Source organism: Cavia porcellus, unplaced genomic scaffold (assembly GCF_034190915.1).
Source record: "Cavia porcellus strain 051 isolate PalLab524CR breed Dunkin Hartley unplaced genomic scaffold, mCavPor4.1 scaffold_17, whole genome shotgun sequence".
NCBI lineage: Eukaryota > Metazoa > Chordata > Mammalia > Rodentia > Caviidae > Cavia > Cavia porcellus.
In genome coordinates, this window is record NW_026947500.1 from 54,055,090 (window position 1) to 54,071,518 (window position 16,429).

The 16,429-nt window shown below is 38.6% G+C and overlaps 1 pseudogene; it reads left to right on the top strand.

Annotated features, from left to right (window-relative positions):
- Positions 1-8,990: 8,990 nt before the first annotated feature.
- Positions 8,991-9,499, top strand: LOC111755306 (olfactory receptor 9Q1-like; annotated as a pseudogene).
- Positions 9,500-16,429: the final 6,930 nt, after the last annotated feature.

A 16,429-nucleotide genomic window follows, 5' to 3' on the forward strand; every position in this document is an offset into this window, starting at 1 on the left:
TAAGAGCAACATCAGCAGTTTATCATAGTTATTTTAGTAACATGTCTCCAAAATAAAGGGGTGCTAAATTTTCAAAAGTGTTTCCAGCTTAATGTTGCCCAAGAATTGTTCTGCAAAACATTAGTCAAATCTAAATTATCCTTTAATGAGAAAATGCCTTCCACATTCATGAATTTCCAACACACAGTTTAGGAATTAAAATTCTAAAAATCCAAATTTATAAGTGACTCCTTTTTACCCATGAGGAATATCAAGACCCTCAGTATTCTGGATGGTAAATATTTAATGATGGAGCACATAGTAACCACAATCTTTAAACTTTTCCTTCAAACATTTAGCTTTGCTTTTGTCACTTGATATTAACTGCAATTTAAAATTCTTATGTTTATTCTTTGCATGGAACTACTAAGTAAAAATGTCAAAGACATTGGATAGCTAAATAAATTTGTATTTCCAATTCAGATGTTTAGAAAGTGAGAATCAAACAACTTTCTTCCTTCATAGCAGCACTAAGAATTTGTTCCAGGCTGGGAACAGTGAGTCAGGCTGAGCCTCGGAACCCTGTTCCAGCCTTGTGGACCTTTCTCCCTTGCCTGGGGGCCATGCCGCAGCTCCTGCCGGAAAGAGTGAGGTGGGCCAGACCGTGGGACCCCATTCCAATCTTGCCGACCACCCTCTCTCACGCTGAGAGCATGCAGCAGCTGTCCCACCTTAAGGAGGGAACTGGGCCAAGCTGCAGGAAACTGCTCTGACCTTACCTTCTTTCAACCTGGAGAGCTCCGGCACTACTGCCACCACCCAGAGGAGGGAGCAGCCCTGCTGAGGAGGGAAGCTTTGCTGCCACAGGGGAGGGCGGGGGCAGTATAGCTTGAGGAGGCTTTAGGTCTACCTGAGAGGAGCCTGGCAACCTTCTCTTAATCCAGAGGCTTCGCTGCCAAGGAGGGAGCTATACTACCAGAGGAGCTCCAGGAGTCTAGGACATAAGAGACAATTTCCAACACGCCCAGGGGAAGCTTTGAAATACTTGAAGCTCGAAAAATATAGGAAAATGACAAAAGGAAAGACCAAAATGCAATCTCAAACATCCAGCCCATCCCAAGAAAACCTAGGAGCCATGTACATAGAAGAAAATGCATGCCACATACCTGACATAATAGTAACCGAAATAAAGAAGCAACTCTGGGAAGCCTTAAAGGAATTCAAACTACAAATAATCTCTCAGGTAAAAGAAGAAATTATAAAAGAAAGGAAGGAGATTCTGAACATATCGAAAGAAGACACAGTTAAAAAATTGAAGCGACTAAACAAAAAGATAGAATCCCTGGATGAACAACATAAGAAACAAACAGAATATATAAAGCAGATGCACAGAGATATACAGGAAATCAAAAACTCCATTGAAAGTTGTAAAAACCGCCTCAATGAATGTGAAGATAGAATTTCAGACCTCAAAGACAAGATTGCAGCCAGTAGACAGGAAAGGAAAGATCTTTTAAAGATAAAAAAAAATCAGGAAATAACAATTCAACACCTGCAAGATGACACAAAGAGGAAAAACATAACATTGATAGGGATAAATGAAAAAGAAGGGGACAACATAAAAGATGTCAAGAGGATATTTAGCTGAAAATTTCCCAAACATGAGATTGGAAACTGACATCAGGATCAGTGAAGCATATAGAACTCCAAATAGTCATAACAAAATAAAAATACACCCAGACATATAATAAATAACATTCCTGAAATCCAACATAAGAATAGAATATTAAAAGCTATCAGAGAGAAAAGACAGATCAGATGTAAAGAAAACTATCAGAATCACTGCAGACTTAACAGCACAAACAATAAAGTCAAGAAGAGCATGGAGTGAAGTATTTCAGAACATAAAGGAAGATGATTTCCAACCTAGACTGCTGTACCCTGAAAAACTGTCCTTCAAAATCGATGGAGAAATAAAATACTTTCATGAAAAAGAACAGCTGAAGAACTTCATGATCACCAAGCCAACCCTGCAAAGAATACTGAAAGACAGCCTAGATACATTTAGGAAAAAAACACTAAACAAAGCAGACAATTAAACAGAACAGAAAGATAAAGATGCAACAGCAGAAAGATAACATGTCAACAATAAACCAATATATAACAGTTATAACCATTAATGTAAATGGTCTCAATGCACCAATTAAAAGAAACAGATGGGCAGAATGATCAAGAAACAAAATCCAACCATATGCTGTATACAAGAAACCCAACTAAACCAGAAGGATACTCACAGACTAAAAGTCAAAGGATGTAAAACAATACTTAATACAACAGGAACCACACTCCAAAGAAAAGTGGGGGTAGCTATTCTGTTTGCAGACAATGTGAACTTCAAGCCAATAATGATCAGAAGGGATAAAGAAGGTCACTAGATACTGGTTAGGGAAAACTCCAAGAAGAAGAGATAACTATCTTAAATATATATGCACCAAATTCCAGAGCACCCAGTTATATAAAACAAGTATTAAGAGAAATGAAAAACCAAATTAGCAGTAACACAATTCTAACAGGAGATTTTTAACACACCATTGAGACCAATGGGCAGATCAACCACACAGAAAATCAGTAAAGAAATAAAAGAACTGAATTCCACCTGTGAACAAATGGACTTGATAGGTATATAGAGGATTCCACCCAACAACAACAGAATAAACATTCTTCTCAGCAGTACATGGGTCATTCTCTAAAATAGACCATATATTAACTCACAGAACATATTTAAATAAATGCAAAAGGGTTGAAATTACCCCTTGAATGCTATCGGGTCAGAACACTATGAAATTAGAAATTAATGTTAAGAGATACTGCAAAAATCCCACAAACACATGGAAACTGAATAGTACACTCTTGAGTAATCAGTGGGTCACAGAGGAAATTAAAGAAGAAATTAAACAATACCTACAAGAAAATGAAAACACAAATACAACTTACTGCATTCTGTGGGATGCAGTGAAAGCTGTCCTCAGAGGAAAATTTATTGCACTGAGTTGACATATCAGGAAAACAGAATGAATACAAATAAATAACCTGATGTTACACCTAAAACGTCTAGAAAAACAATAGCAAGTTAAGCCCAAAACGAAAAGAATTGAGGAAATTATAAAAATCAGAGCAGAAATCAATGCAACAGAGACTAAAAAATAATCCAAGAAAATCACTGAATAAAAGAGTTGGTTCTTTGAAAGAATAAATAAAATCGACAAGCCCCTTGCCAACCTTATTTTTAAAAAAGCAAGAAAAAGCTCCAATTCATGCAACAAGGAATGAAAGAGATGAAATCACTACAAACCATATAGAAATACAGAAGATCATCAACACCTATTTCGAAAACCTCTTCTCTCAATGCTTTGATAACACAGAGGAAATAGACAGATTCCTAGAAGCATATGAAATACCAAAGCTAGGTCGTGAATATGTAAAACTGCTGAATAACCCAATTTCAATTAATGAAATTGAAAACATAATTAAATCTTTACCTACAAAGAAGAGTCCAGGCCCAGACGGATTCACTGCAGAATTCTACAAGAATACAAAGAAGACCTAATGCCAACACTCCCGAAACTCTTCAGTGAAATTGAAAGGGAAGCAATCCTTCCTAAGTCATTCCTGGTAGCATATATTACTCTAGTACCAAAACCTGAGAAGGACACAAGTGAAAAAGAGAACTACAGACCAATCTCCCTAATGAACACTGATGCAAAAATCCTCAATAAAATATTGGAAAATAAGATGCAGCAAATCATCAAGAAGATCATACATGTGACCAAGTGGGATTCATCCAAGGCATGCAGGGATGGTTCAATATACATAAATCAATAAATGTAATACATCATAATCAATAGAGCCAAAAATAAGAATCACATGATCATTTCTGTAGATGCAGAAAAAGCTTTTGATAAGGTCCAACATTCATTTATTGATAAGAACCTTGCAGAAAATTGGAATAGATAGTCTCTACCTCAATATAATAAAGGCCATCTATGACAGACCAAGAGCCAATATCATACTAAATGGCCAAAAATTGAAGGCCTTTACTTTAAAATCAGGCACAAGACAAGGATGCTCTTCATCACCACTCCTATTTAATATAGTACTGGAAATACTAGCCAGAGCAATTAGACAAGAGAGAGAAATAAAAGGCATAAAGATAGGAAAAGAAGAAGTTAAATTATCGTTATTTGCAGATGACATGATACTCTATATAGAAGGTCCCCAAATTCCATTGAAAGACTCCTAGATATAATAAATAAATTCAGTAATGTAGCTGGATACAAAAATCAATACTCAAAAGTCAATAACATTCCTCTATACTAACAAGAAAATCACAGAGAGAGAAATAAGAGGAGCCACACCCTTCATATTAGCAACCAAAAAAATAAAATATTTAAGAATTTCTCTCATGAAAGAAGTGAAAAACCTGTACAGGGAAAATTATAATACACTGAAAAATGAAACTTAAGATGATCTCAGAAAATGGAAAGACATCCCTTGCTCATGGATAAGAAGAATAAATATTGTGAAAATGGCCATTCTCCCAAAACTTTCATACAGTTTCAATGCAATCCTGATAAAAAATACCATCAACACAGGACTCAAGAAATCACTCCTAAAATTCATCTGGAGTGAGAAGAGACCTAGAATAGCAAGGACAGTTACAAGCAGCAAAGGCAAGGCAGGAGGCATCACAATCCCTGAATTGAAGTTATACTACAAAGCAATTGTAATAAAATCAACATGGTACTGGAATAAAAACAAATCTGAAGATCAATGGAATAGATTAGAAGATACAACCACAACTACAAACACACTCAACCACCTTATCTTCAATAAAGGGGCCAAACATGTTCACTGGAAGAATGACAGTCTCTTTAATAAATGGTGCTGGAAAAAATGGCTCTCCATACACCAAAAATGAAAACTAGACCCATGCTATCACCATGTACTAAAATAAAATCTAAAGGGATCAAAAATCTGAATATTAAAACAGAAACACTAAATGTGTTGGAAGACAAATTAGGTAAAAATCTTGAAGACATAGGGGTAGGGAGATAATTCATAAACAGGAATCAAACTGCATGGGAAATAATTCCCAGAATCAATAACTGGGATCACATCATATTAAAAAGTTTCTGCATGTCAAAAGAAATCTCCAGCATAGTGATAAGAAAACCCACAAATTCAGAAAAAATCTTAGTGAAATGTCCCTCAGACAAATATCTTCTGTCTAAAATATATGAAGAATTTAAAAAAATCAGACCCCTGAAATTCAAAGACCCATTCCAAAACTGGGCATCTGAGATGAATACACAGTTCTCAGATGAAAAAATACAAATGTCAAATAAATACATGAAAAAAAATGTTCATCATCATTAGTCATTAGAGAAATGCAAATTAAAACCACACTGAGATTTCATCTCACTCCTGAAAGAATGGCCAATATCAAGAAAACCACCAACAACAAATGCTGAAGAGGTTGTGGGAATAAAGGAACTCTCCTGCACTGTTGATGGGAGTGTAGACTGGTGCATGGTTTACCAGAAAGCCTGGCTAGTTGACTTTTTGGTGGGCTCCTCCCAATCCCAGCATGGCCAATTCTCAGAATGCACTGATTTTTCTCTTCCTGGGGCCCAATCACCTTCACAATTTAGTCAAACATGTAATTCTTCACTGTTTCTAACATCTCTGTAGTGGTAATGTTTTAAGGAAAGTAGATGAAAGAAAAATACTGCCTTTATAGCACCACAGTGTTCAAATTGCAAATGTACACTCAACCAGTCTCCACTGTCAGCATCGAAGTATTCCTCACATTGCAAGGGAAAACATGTCACTGGCATTCCCACATTTTCAGGTGGTCTTCCATATGATTTGATTGTCTCTGAGTACATAAAGGCAAGTATTATTGACAAATGGTGCTTTCCAGAGACAGATTTATCCATTTTTAGAATAGTACCCCTGATGCTGTCATTAGTAAATGTACAATTGCATGCATTATTTTTGTTTTGACAACGTGAATGTCCTAAAAAACATGAATGTTTATAAACACAATATTAAATTTCAGCTTTTTCTTTGTTTTGAACTTGCTTCTCTATATTTTCCATGTAAGCATTGCTTGGGTTGTTTTATTTCATTTTGTTTTACCTTGCTTTGTTTTATGTCATTAAGCCACATACTCCTCTCTCCCCTCCCCTTTCCTAAAGTTTAAAATTCATTCTCTTCTTGTCATATTACCTTTTTATTTTTTCTTTCTTGCTTGTTTGCTTGCTTGGCTTTTTCTTCCCTACTTTCTGTCTTAGTTTCTGCATATAAGAGAAGATATTAAAATACTTTCTGGAACCAACTTATTTCACTTAACATGAAAATCTCCATTTTTCTGCAAATGACAATAATTTATTCTTCTTAATGGTTAACTAAAACTCCATTATGAACTTCCAAGCCATATTTTTCATCCATTCATCTGTTAATGTCATCTCAGATGATTCTATATCTCATCTACTTACAGTGCATAGTGCTGTGATAGGTAATTCTTCATATACTGACTTCATTTCACTCAGAGATGTACCTGGAAGTTTCACAGATGGATCACACTATAAGTCTATTTGTAGTTTCTTCAGAAACAGCCATAAAGATTTCCACAGTAGCTGTTCTAATTTACATTCCCTCCAAAGTTTGTAATAGTTTTTATTTTACTTACCTGGTTCTCTAGGTTTATCTGTTTTTCTACAATGTCTCAAATTTATCCTTTAATTGAGTGGTATTCCATTATATATAGATATCACATTTTTCTATCCATTTGTCTATTGATGGACACTGAGGCTCCTTCCAGGATTTACTTGTTGTGAATTTTTCTGCTAAAACTTTGGTATGTATATATCTCTTAATGTTAGGCCAATGAGAATAGGAGTGACTCTTTTGTTTCCCACATAAGGATGCCTTTCTACTGAGATATCCTATGGTGGGGGTTAACCATATGTGCTCATCTCATATTTGAAAGTAGCCATCTTGATATCTGTGACTGTTGGCCTCAGAATAGGACTCTTATTTTTATTTAATAGGGGCCTCATTAGTGCCTAAAGTAAGGCATCAGTAGCACTGCTAGAAAAATTTGATTATGTCCAGAATCATTAAGAGTATAATTTACGGGCCATTCCATTACTTTTTAATGGTGGACTAAATTATGTTATTGAACTTTTTTGCATCTCATTAATGTAGCCTTATAGTTTATTCCAATCATCTCTTTGAAGTGGGAATACCCACCAAGGAAGTCCTGATGTACTCAACATGGGGAGCAGGCCACATATCCAGCAGGAAGTTTGTTGTAATGATTCTGCACATTCCTGTGCCCACATTAGAAAGGAACTGCACCCTTCTTTGAGTGGTGAAGTGTTTAGTAGAAATGCTAATAGTACATCACTTACCAGAAGGCTTTTTTTCCTGAAGAGAAATCTTAAGTCTTCTGGTAGGTTCACAGAAGTATGTAGATGGTTCTTCACCTCAAGTGATAGTCTCTGGCTTCCAGGGCTTGAGTCTGGTGTGGTGTATTCAAAAGTCCTGTCCTATTGTGTTGATGGTGGAAGGAGCTGACAGGATCACAGTGCATGGTCCTTCCCAGATTGGTCCTCTGTCTGATGATCTTGGTGGAAGACATTCAAAGTATATAGGGATAGGAAACTTCCAGCCTACTAGTTATCCAGTATGAGCCTGTATTATCTAAAATTGAAGAATGAATTTTAGGAATGATGGAGTTTATAAGAGCAGAATATATTTGTTGAGAGAACCAGAGCTTCTGTCTGAGAAAGACACAAAAGGGATCCTAAGTGGGTTGCTCCCTAGCAAGTATCTACACTCCAAACATTTCCAGTAGTTAAAGACTTTCAAAAGATAAAAGTAATCTCTTGAACATGTGTAAGAAACTATCCCTTTTCGCAGTGATTCTGTCTCATCTGAAAACTTATTCCACATAAGTGTAATAAGCCCTGCAATGCTCTGAACATCCAGGTCAAGTAACACTGATGGGAAAGACTGATGGAGCAAAAAAAGAAGCACCCTGTGGGTAGAGGCTGGAAAGTAGCTGATGGTCAGGCAGAACCTGGTGGTTGGAAGCACATGGATCCTAGGGAGCAGGGGTGCTCTGCTCACTGTGCAGAGGGGAAGAATGTGGGGGCTGGTGGAGCTGCTGATGTAACTTCACATGGCTGGAAAGGTTGTGGAAGGCCAATGGGCCACTGGGTGTGAGATGAGAAGTAAAAGGGCCGTGAGGAAGCAGGCTCAGGGGTCAGGGTGAGGACGTTGCTGCTGACAGAGGAGTCCGAGTGACATCCCACCCATGATGCAGTGCCGGGGCAGATTTCAGTTAAAGGAGCAAACACTGGTGAGAAACGAGCAGAAGAAGGCTGGGAGAGCCACTGCTTTTGGCTGTTGTATTAATCCTAACATGAAACGAACCAATTGGGAAATAGCAGATGAGCCAGGTCACAGAGAAAGAGTGGTGGGGTCCTGAGATGGTCAGTGTGGTGGTACAGAAGGTCGGGGCAGCCCTGTGGCAGTGCCTACTGGAACCAGAGGGAAGAGTGTCTCCAAGTGGTCTCCAGCTTGCCAGACTCAGACAGCTGCTTAGTAGAAACTGGAGAACGCACAGTCATATGCTGCAAATGTTTACCTGAATCTTATTTATTTATTTACAATACAGAGATGACTGTTACAGAACTGCTGTGAAGGTAGGGTTTATGCCAATCATCTCGGACATATGTTGTGCACACCTTCAATAAATGCAAACTAGGGACTGGGAATTTAGCTCAGCAGCATAAGTGCCTGCCTTGTGAGCATGGGAGTTTGATCCCTGCTACCGATTAAAAATAAATAAATAAATGCAAACTAGCAATTCAGGCAAATCTCACTCAGAGTTTCCTAACTTGCTTCTCATCCCTGCCTTCTCAGGTACCAGAGTCTGCATGGCAGGCACGAACCTCACCCTAGTGACAGAGTTCCTGCTGATTGCCTTCACTGACTTTCCGGAGTGGGGGTTCCCTCTCTTCCTCTAGTTTTTATCGCTCTACATCCTCACTGTAATGGGGAACTTGGGGGGATGATCATTCTGATCCACGTGGATCGCCAGCTCCACACCCTGATGTACTTCTTTCTGAGTCACCTGTCTCTGACAGACATCTTCTACTCCTCTGTCACTGTCCCTCAGATGATGGCTGTGTTGTTGCAGCATGGGGCGGCTTTGTCCTACTCTCGCTGTGTAGCTGAGTTCTTCCTCTTCACCTTCTTTGGTTCCATCGACTGCTACCTCCTGGCTCTCATGGCCTATGACCACTATGTGGCTGTGTGCCGGCCTTTGCTGTATGTCACCATCATAACATGGAAGGCCCGTCTAGGTTTTGTGGCTGGAGCTTACGTGGCTGGTGTCTTCAGTGCGCTGGTGCGGGGAGATCCAGACACCAGGCTTTTCCTGTGAGCCAGCACCATTCATGGACTGAAGAAGAGGAAAATAAAAGTCACCAAACAGCAAGCCCTCCCTGCAAGTCAATGCCATGTGTGGGCTGCAGAGGGGAGAACTAGACGCCAGCCCCTTCTGGCACATGGGCTGGGAGACAAGAAGAGCCAAACCCCACCTCCCCCCACCACTGTAAGTGACCCTCTGATCCAGAGAAACACAGGCTGCGATGATAACTTTTGAGGTGAAACACAACCTAATGCTTGTAGTGTTTAGTGTTTCACTGACTTTGTAGGCATAAAGCCAGCAGTGGGATAATCTATTCAGAGGATCACAGTACACAATGTAGTATCTATGGGGGATCTCCTTCAGAAGGTGATAGCCATTGTTAATTCCCTGTGGTCTTGCTTTGAAGTCCTGTATTATTTTCATTGTTTTATTGAGTTGGGTTTTATTTAGTTTTGTCTCATTTGATTTTATTATATTCTATGGCATAAGCAGCTATTTCAAAGATAACAGATACAGGGGCTAGGGATTTAGCTCAGTGGCATAAGCGCCTGCCTTGCAAGCAGGCAGTAGTGAGTTCGATCCCTGGTACCAAAAAAAAAGAAAAAGACAAAAAAATATAAGAAAAAAAATTAACACAGATACAGTATGGTAACCACTTTGGATTTACTATCTTGTTTTGAAATCCTTTACTGCATTTATTGTTTTGCTTTTATTGGTCTATTCTGTTCTTTTTTATTTAATTTTTACAGCCTGAAGTTATGGGCAGCTATTTTGAGGACAGCAAGAGGTATTATGGTAACCATTGTTGATTTCCTATTATCTTTTTTTGAAATCCTGTGTCATGAGAGGAGGAGTTGGGCAGATCTGGGGTGCCCTCACCAGTCTCTCTACGTGTCTGGAGGACTCTGGATATCTCCGCCCAGACTGCTGGAGTTCCCCCAGGCTTCCAGGTGCAGTGAAGGGGAGAGGTGGGTTTGAGGCTTCCACATCAGCCTCCCCATTCCGGCTTCACTTGGAGACCTGCTGAGCTCCCAATAGGTGGGCTGGCTCACACTACCAGCCTAGCCCAGCCTGTTTAGCTGCCGCGCCTGGCCATAGGTCTGCAGAGGAGGAGCTGGGCAGATCTGGGGTGCCCTCACCGGCCTCTCTGTGTGTCTGGAGGACTCTGGATATCTCTGCCCAGACTGCTGGAGTTCCCCCAGGCTTCCAGGTGCAGTGAAGGGGAGAGGTGGGTTTGAGGCTTCCACATCAGCCTCCCCATTCTGGCTTCACTTGGAGACCTGCTGAGCTCCCCATAGGTGGGCTGGCTCACACTACCAGCCTAGCCCAGCCTGTTTAGCTGCCACGCCTGGCCATAGGTCTGCAGAGGAGGAGCTGGGCAGATCTGGGGTGCCCTCACCGGCCTCTCCATGTGTCTGGAGGACTGTGGATATCTCTGCAACCAAGGAGGGTCCACAGGTTCCTGAGGCACTGTGGCCTGAGGTGAGTACCCTAACCTGGCTGCGATTGAAGAACTGTGGAGCTTCCAAGGGGCAGGTGGGCGCACAGTGTCCCTGAGGCCCAGCTTGTTCTAGAACTGCGGAGTTCTGAGCAGGCAGAGGAGGGCCACAGGTTCTATAGGCCCAATGGCTTGGGGTAGCATGGTGCCAGAGTATCAGTAGCTCCAAACATAGAAGGGGATTTTCAACAGATCCTGAGGAAGCTTTCAAATAACACTTGAAACACAGAAATATAGGAAAATGAAAAAATGAAAGACCAAATTACAACCTCAAACCTCCAGCCCATCTCAAGAAACCCTAGGAGCGATGTATATAGAAGAAAATATATCCCATCCACCTCATATATCGGACACAATAGCCACTGAAATTGACAAGCAACTCCAGGAAGCTTTAAAGAAATTCAAACTCGAAATAATCTCCCAGATAAAAGAAGAAATGATAAAAGAAATGAAAGAGATTCTAAATATATCTAAAGAAAACACAGATAAAAAATTGGAGGAACTAAACAAAAAGATAGAATCCCTAGACGAGCAATATAAGAAACAAACAGAATACATAATGCAGATGCACAGAGATATACAGGAAATAAAAAACTCCACTGAAAGTTGTAAAAACCACCTTAATGAAAGTGAAGATAGAATTTCAGACCTTGAAGACAGGATTGCAGCTAGTGAACAGGAAAGGAAAGATCTTTTGAAAATAACAAGGAATCAGGAAACAACAATGCAACAACTGCAAGATGATGCAAAGAAGAATAACATAAGAATGATAGGGATTAATGAAAGAGAGGGAGACAACATGAAGGATGTCAGGAGGATATTTAGAGAAGTAATAGCTGAAAATTTCCCAAGCATGAGATCAGAAACTGACATCAGGATCAGTGAAGCATATAGAACTCCAAACAGTCATAACCAAAATAAAACTACACCCAGACATATAATAATCACCATCCCAGAAATCCAACACAAGACTAGATTATTAAAAGCTGTCAGAGAGAAAAGACAGATCACTTATAAAGGAAAACCTATCAGAATCACAGCAGACTTCTCAGCACAAACGATAAAGTCAAGAAGAGCATGGAGTGAAGTATTCCAGATCCTAAAGCAAAATGATTTCCAACCTAGACTGATATATCCTGCAAAACTATCATTCAAAATAGATGGTGCAATACGATACTTCCATGACAAAGAACAGCTGAAGAACTTCATGAACACCAAACCAACCCTGCAAAAAATATTGAAAGACAGTTTAGATACACAAAGGAAAAAACCACTAAGCAAAGCAAATAATTAAACAGAACAGAAAGATAAAGATGCAACAGCAGAGAGATAACATTCCTACAATTGACCAGCATTTAACAGTAATAACCGTTAATGTAAATGGTCTCAATGCACCAATCAAAAGAAACAGACTAGCAGAATGGATCAAGAAACAAAATCCAACCATATGCTGTTTACAGGAAACCCATCTAACCCAGAAGGATACTCACAGACTGAAAGTCAAAGGATGGAAAACAATTCTTCATGCAGCAGGAATCCAAAAAAAGGCAGGAGTAGCCATTCTGTTTGCAGACAACGTGAACTTTAAACCAACAATGACCATAAAGTACAAAGAAGGTCGCTACATACTCGTAAGGGGAAAACTCCAAGAGGAAGAGATAACTATCTTAAATATATACGCACCAAACTCCAGAGCACCCAATTATATAAAACAATTATTAACAGAAATGAAAACTCAAATTATCAGTAACACAATTGTAACAGGAGACCTTAATACACCACTGACACCAAGGGACAGATCAACCAGACAGAAAATGAGCAAAGAAATAACAGAACTGAATCACACCTTTGAACAAATGGGTTTGATAGACATATACAGAATGTTCCACCCAACAACATCAGAATACACATTCTTCTCAGCAGTACATGGATCATTTTCTAAAATAGACCATATATTAGCTCACAGAACATATTTAAGCAAATGCAAAAGAGTTGAAATCATCCCTTGCATATTATCGGATCATAGCGCTCTGAAATTAGAAATTAATGACAAAAGATACTGCAAAAATTCCGCAAACACATGGAAACTAAATAACACACTCTTGAGTAATCAGTGGGTCACAGAAGAAATTAAGGAAGAAATTAAACAATACCTAAAAGAAAATGAAAATGCAGATACAACTTACCGGAATCTGTGGGATGCAATGAAAGCCGTTCTGAGAGGAAAATTTATTGCACTGAGTTCCCACATCAGGAAAACAGAACGAATACAAATAAATAACTTGATGCTACACCTCAAACAGCTAGAAAAAGAAGAGCAAGTCAAGCCCAAAGCCAAAAGAAGAGAGGAAATTATAAAAATCAGAGCAGAAATCAATGCAATAGAGACTCAGAAAACAATCCAAAGAATCAACGAATCAAAGAGTTGGTTCTTTGAAAGAATAAATAAAATCGATAAGCCCCTAGCCAATCTTATTTTAAAAAGGGAAGAAAAAGCTCAAATTCATGCAATAAGAAATGAAAAAGGAGAAATCACTACAGACCCAATAGAAATACAGAGGATCATCAACACCTATTTCGAAAACCTCTACTCTCAAAAGTTTGATAACACAGAAGAAATAGACAGATTCTTAGAAACATATGAAGTAACACAACTAGATCAAGAGGATATAAAACTGTTGAATAACCCAATCTCTGGTAGTGAACTTGAAAATGTAATTAAGGCCTTACCCACCAAGAAGAGCCCAAGCCCAGATGGATTCACTGCAGAATTCTACAAGAAATATAAAGAAGACCTAATGCCGACACTCCTCAAACTATTCAATGAAATTGAAAGGGAAGCAATCCTTCCTAAGTCATTCCTGGAAGCAAATATAACTCTAGTACCAAAACCTGAGAAAGACCCAACTATAAAGGAGAACTATAGACAGATCTCCCTAATGAACACAGATGCAAAAATCCTCAATAAAATATTGGCAAATAGGATCCAGCAAATCATCAAGAAGATTATACACCATGACCAAGTGGGATTCATCCCAGGAATGCAAGGATGGTTCAACATACGCAAATCAATAAATGTAATCCACCATATCAATAAAGCCAAAACTAAGAATCACATGATCATTTCTATAGATGCAGAAAAAGCCTTCGATAAGGTCCAACACTTATTCATGGTAAGAACTTTACAGAAAATTGGAATAAATGGTCTTTACCTCAATATAATAAAGGCCATTTATGACAAACCAACAGCCAGCATCATACTAAATGGCCAAAAATTGAAAGCCTTTACTTTAAAATCGGGCACAAGACAAGGATGTCCTTTATCACCACTCCTATTTAATATAGTACTGGAAGTACTAGCCAGAGCAATTAGGCAAGAAAGAGAAATAAAAGGGGTAAAGATAGGAAAAGAAGAAGTTAAATTATCATTGTTTGCAGATGACATGATACTCTACATAGAAGACCCCCTAAACTCCATTGAAAAACTCATAGATACAATAAATAAATTCAGTAATGTGGCTGGATACAAAATCAATACTCAGAAATCAATAGCATTCCTATACACGAACAACAAAATTACAGAGAGGGAAATAAGGGAAACTGGACTATTCACATTAGCAAGCAAAAAATGAAATATTTAGGAATTACTCTTATGAAAGAAGTGAAAGACTTATACAGTGAAAATTATAATACACTGAAAAAGGAAATTGAAGATGATCTCAGAAAATGGAAAGACATCCCTTGCTCATGGATAGGAAGAACAAACATTGTGAAAATGGCCATTCTCCCAAAACTGTTATACAGATTCAATGCAATCCCAATAGAAATACCATCAACATACCTTATAGATCTAGAGAAATCACTCCTAAATTTCATCTGGAACCAGAAGAGACCTAGAATCGCAAAGGCAATTCTAAGCAGCAAAGACAAAGCAGGAGGCATCACAATCCCTGACTTGAAGTTATACTACAAAGCAACAGTAGTAAAATCAACATGGTATTGGAATCAAAACAGAGCCGAAGATCAGTGGAATAGATTAGAAGATACAACCACAACTACGAACACACTCAACCACCTTATCTTTGATAAAGGAGCCAAGCAGGTTCACTGGAAGAACGACAGTCTCTTTAATAAATGGTGCTGGAAAAACTGGCTCTCCGTTTGCCAAAAACTAAAGCTAGACCCATGTCTATCACCATGTACTAAATTAAAATCTAAATGGGTCAAAGATCTGAATATTAAAACAGAAACACTAAATCTATTGGAAGACAAATTGGGTAGAAACCTTGGAGACATAGGAGTAGGTAAAGAATTCATGAACAGGACTCAAACCGCACGGGAAATACCTCCCAGAATCAATAACTGGGACCACTTCTTATTAAAAAGTTTCTGCATGTCAAAAGAAATCTCCAGCATAGTGAAAAGAAAACCCACAAACTGGGAAAAGATTTTAGTGAACTCTCTCTCAGACAAGGGACTCTTGTCTAAAACATATAAAGAATTAAAGAAACTCAGACCTCCAAAATTCAAAGATCCAATCCAAAAATGGGCATCTGAGATGAATATGCAATTCTCAGATGAAGAAATGCAAATGGCAAATAAATACATGAAAAAATGCTCATCATCATTGGTCATTAGAGAAATGCAAATTAAAACCACACTGAGATACCATCTCACTCCTGAAAGAATGGCCAGGATCAAGAAAACCGACAACAAATGCTGGAGAGGCTGTGGGGAAAAAGGAACTCTCCTGCACTGCTGGTGGGAGTGTAGACTGGTACAGCCTTTGTGGAGATCTGTCTGGAGATTTCCCAAAAGTTGGGACTGGAAATCCCATTTATTCCAGCTATTCCACTTCTAGGCATATTCCCAGAAGAACTGAAAGCATCATACCACAGTGATATATGTGCACCTATGTTTATAGCAGCACAATTTGTAATCGCCAGATCTTGGAAACAACCCAAGTGTCCATCAACTGAGGAATGGATAAAAAAGTTGTGGTATTTCTATACAATGGAGTATTATTCAGCTATAAAGAAGGATCACATTGAGATATTTATCAATAAATGGGCGCAGCTTGAGACCATACTCATAAGTGAAATAAATCAATCTCGCATGTGTGAATACCGAATAGTTTCCCTAATGTAAGTAATGATTCAAATATATAAAAATATGTGGTAATCATGATTCCCCATTAGGTGGCCTTGGAGCCTTATAAAGTTTTCACTCATTAATTAGAAAGGCTTTATTCTGGGCTTCTTGATATGAAAATATTTGAAGCTAGAGTATATGAAGTTTTATCCAAATATTTCAAGGAAAAAGACACTATGGTAACTACTATTAAGTCAGGTTATATGGTGGTGAAGTACTAGGTTGTTGAAACAGTCATGCTGTGACCTCTATTGTTATATTGTTATGTCCTGTTTTATCTCAATCTCCCCCTT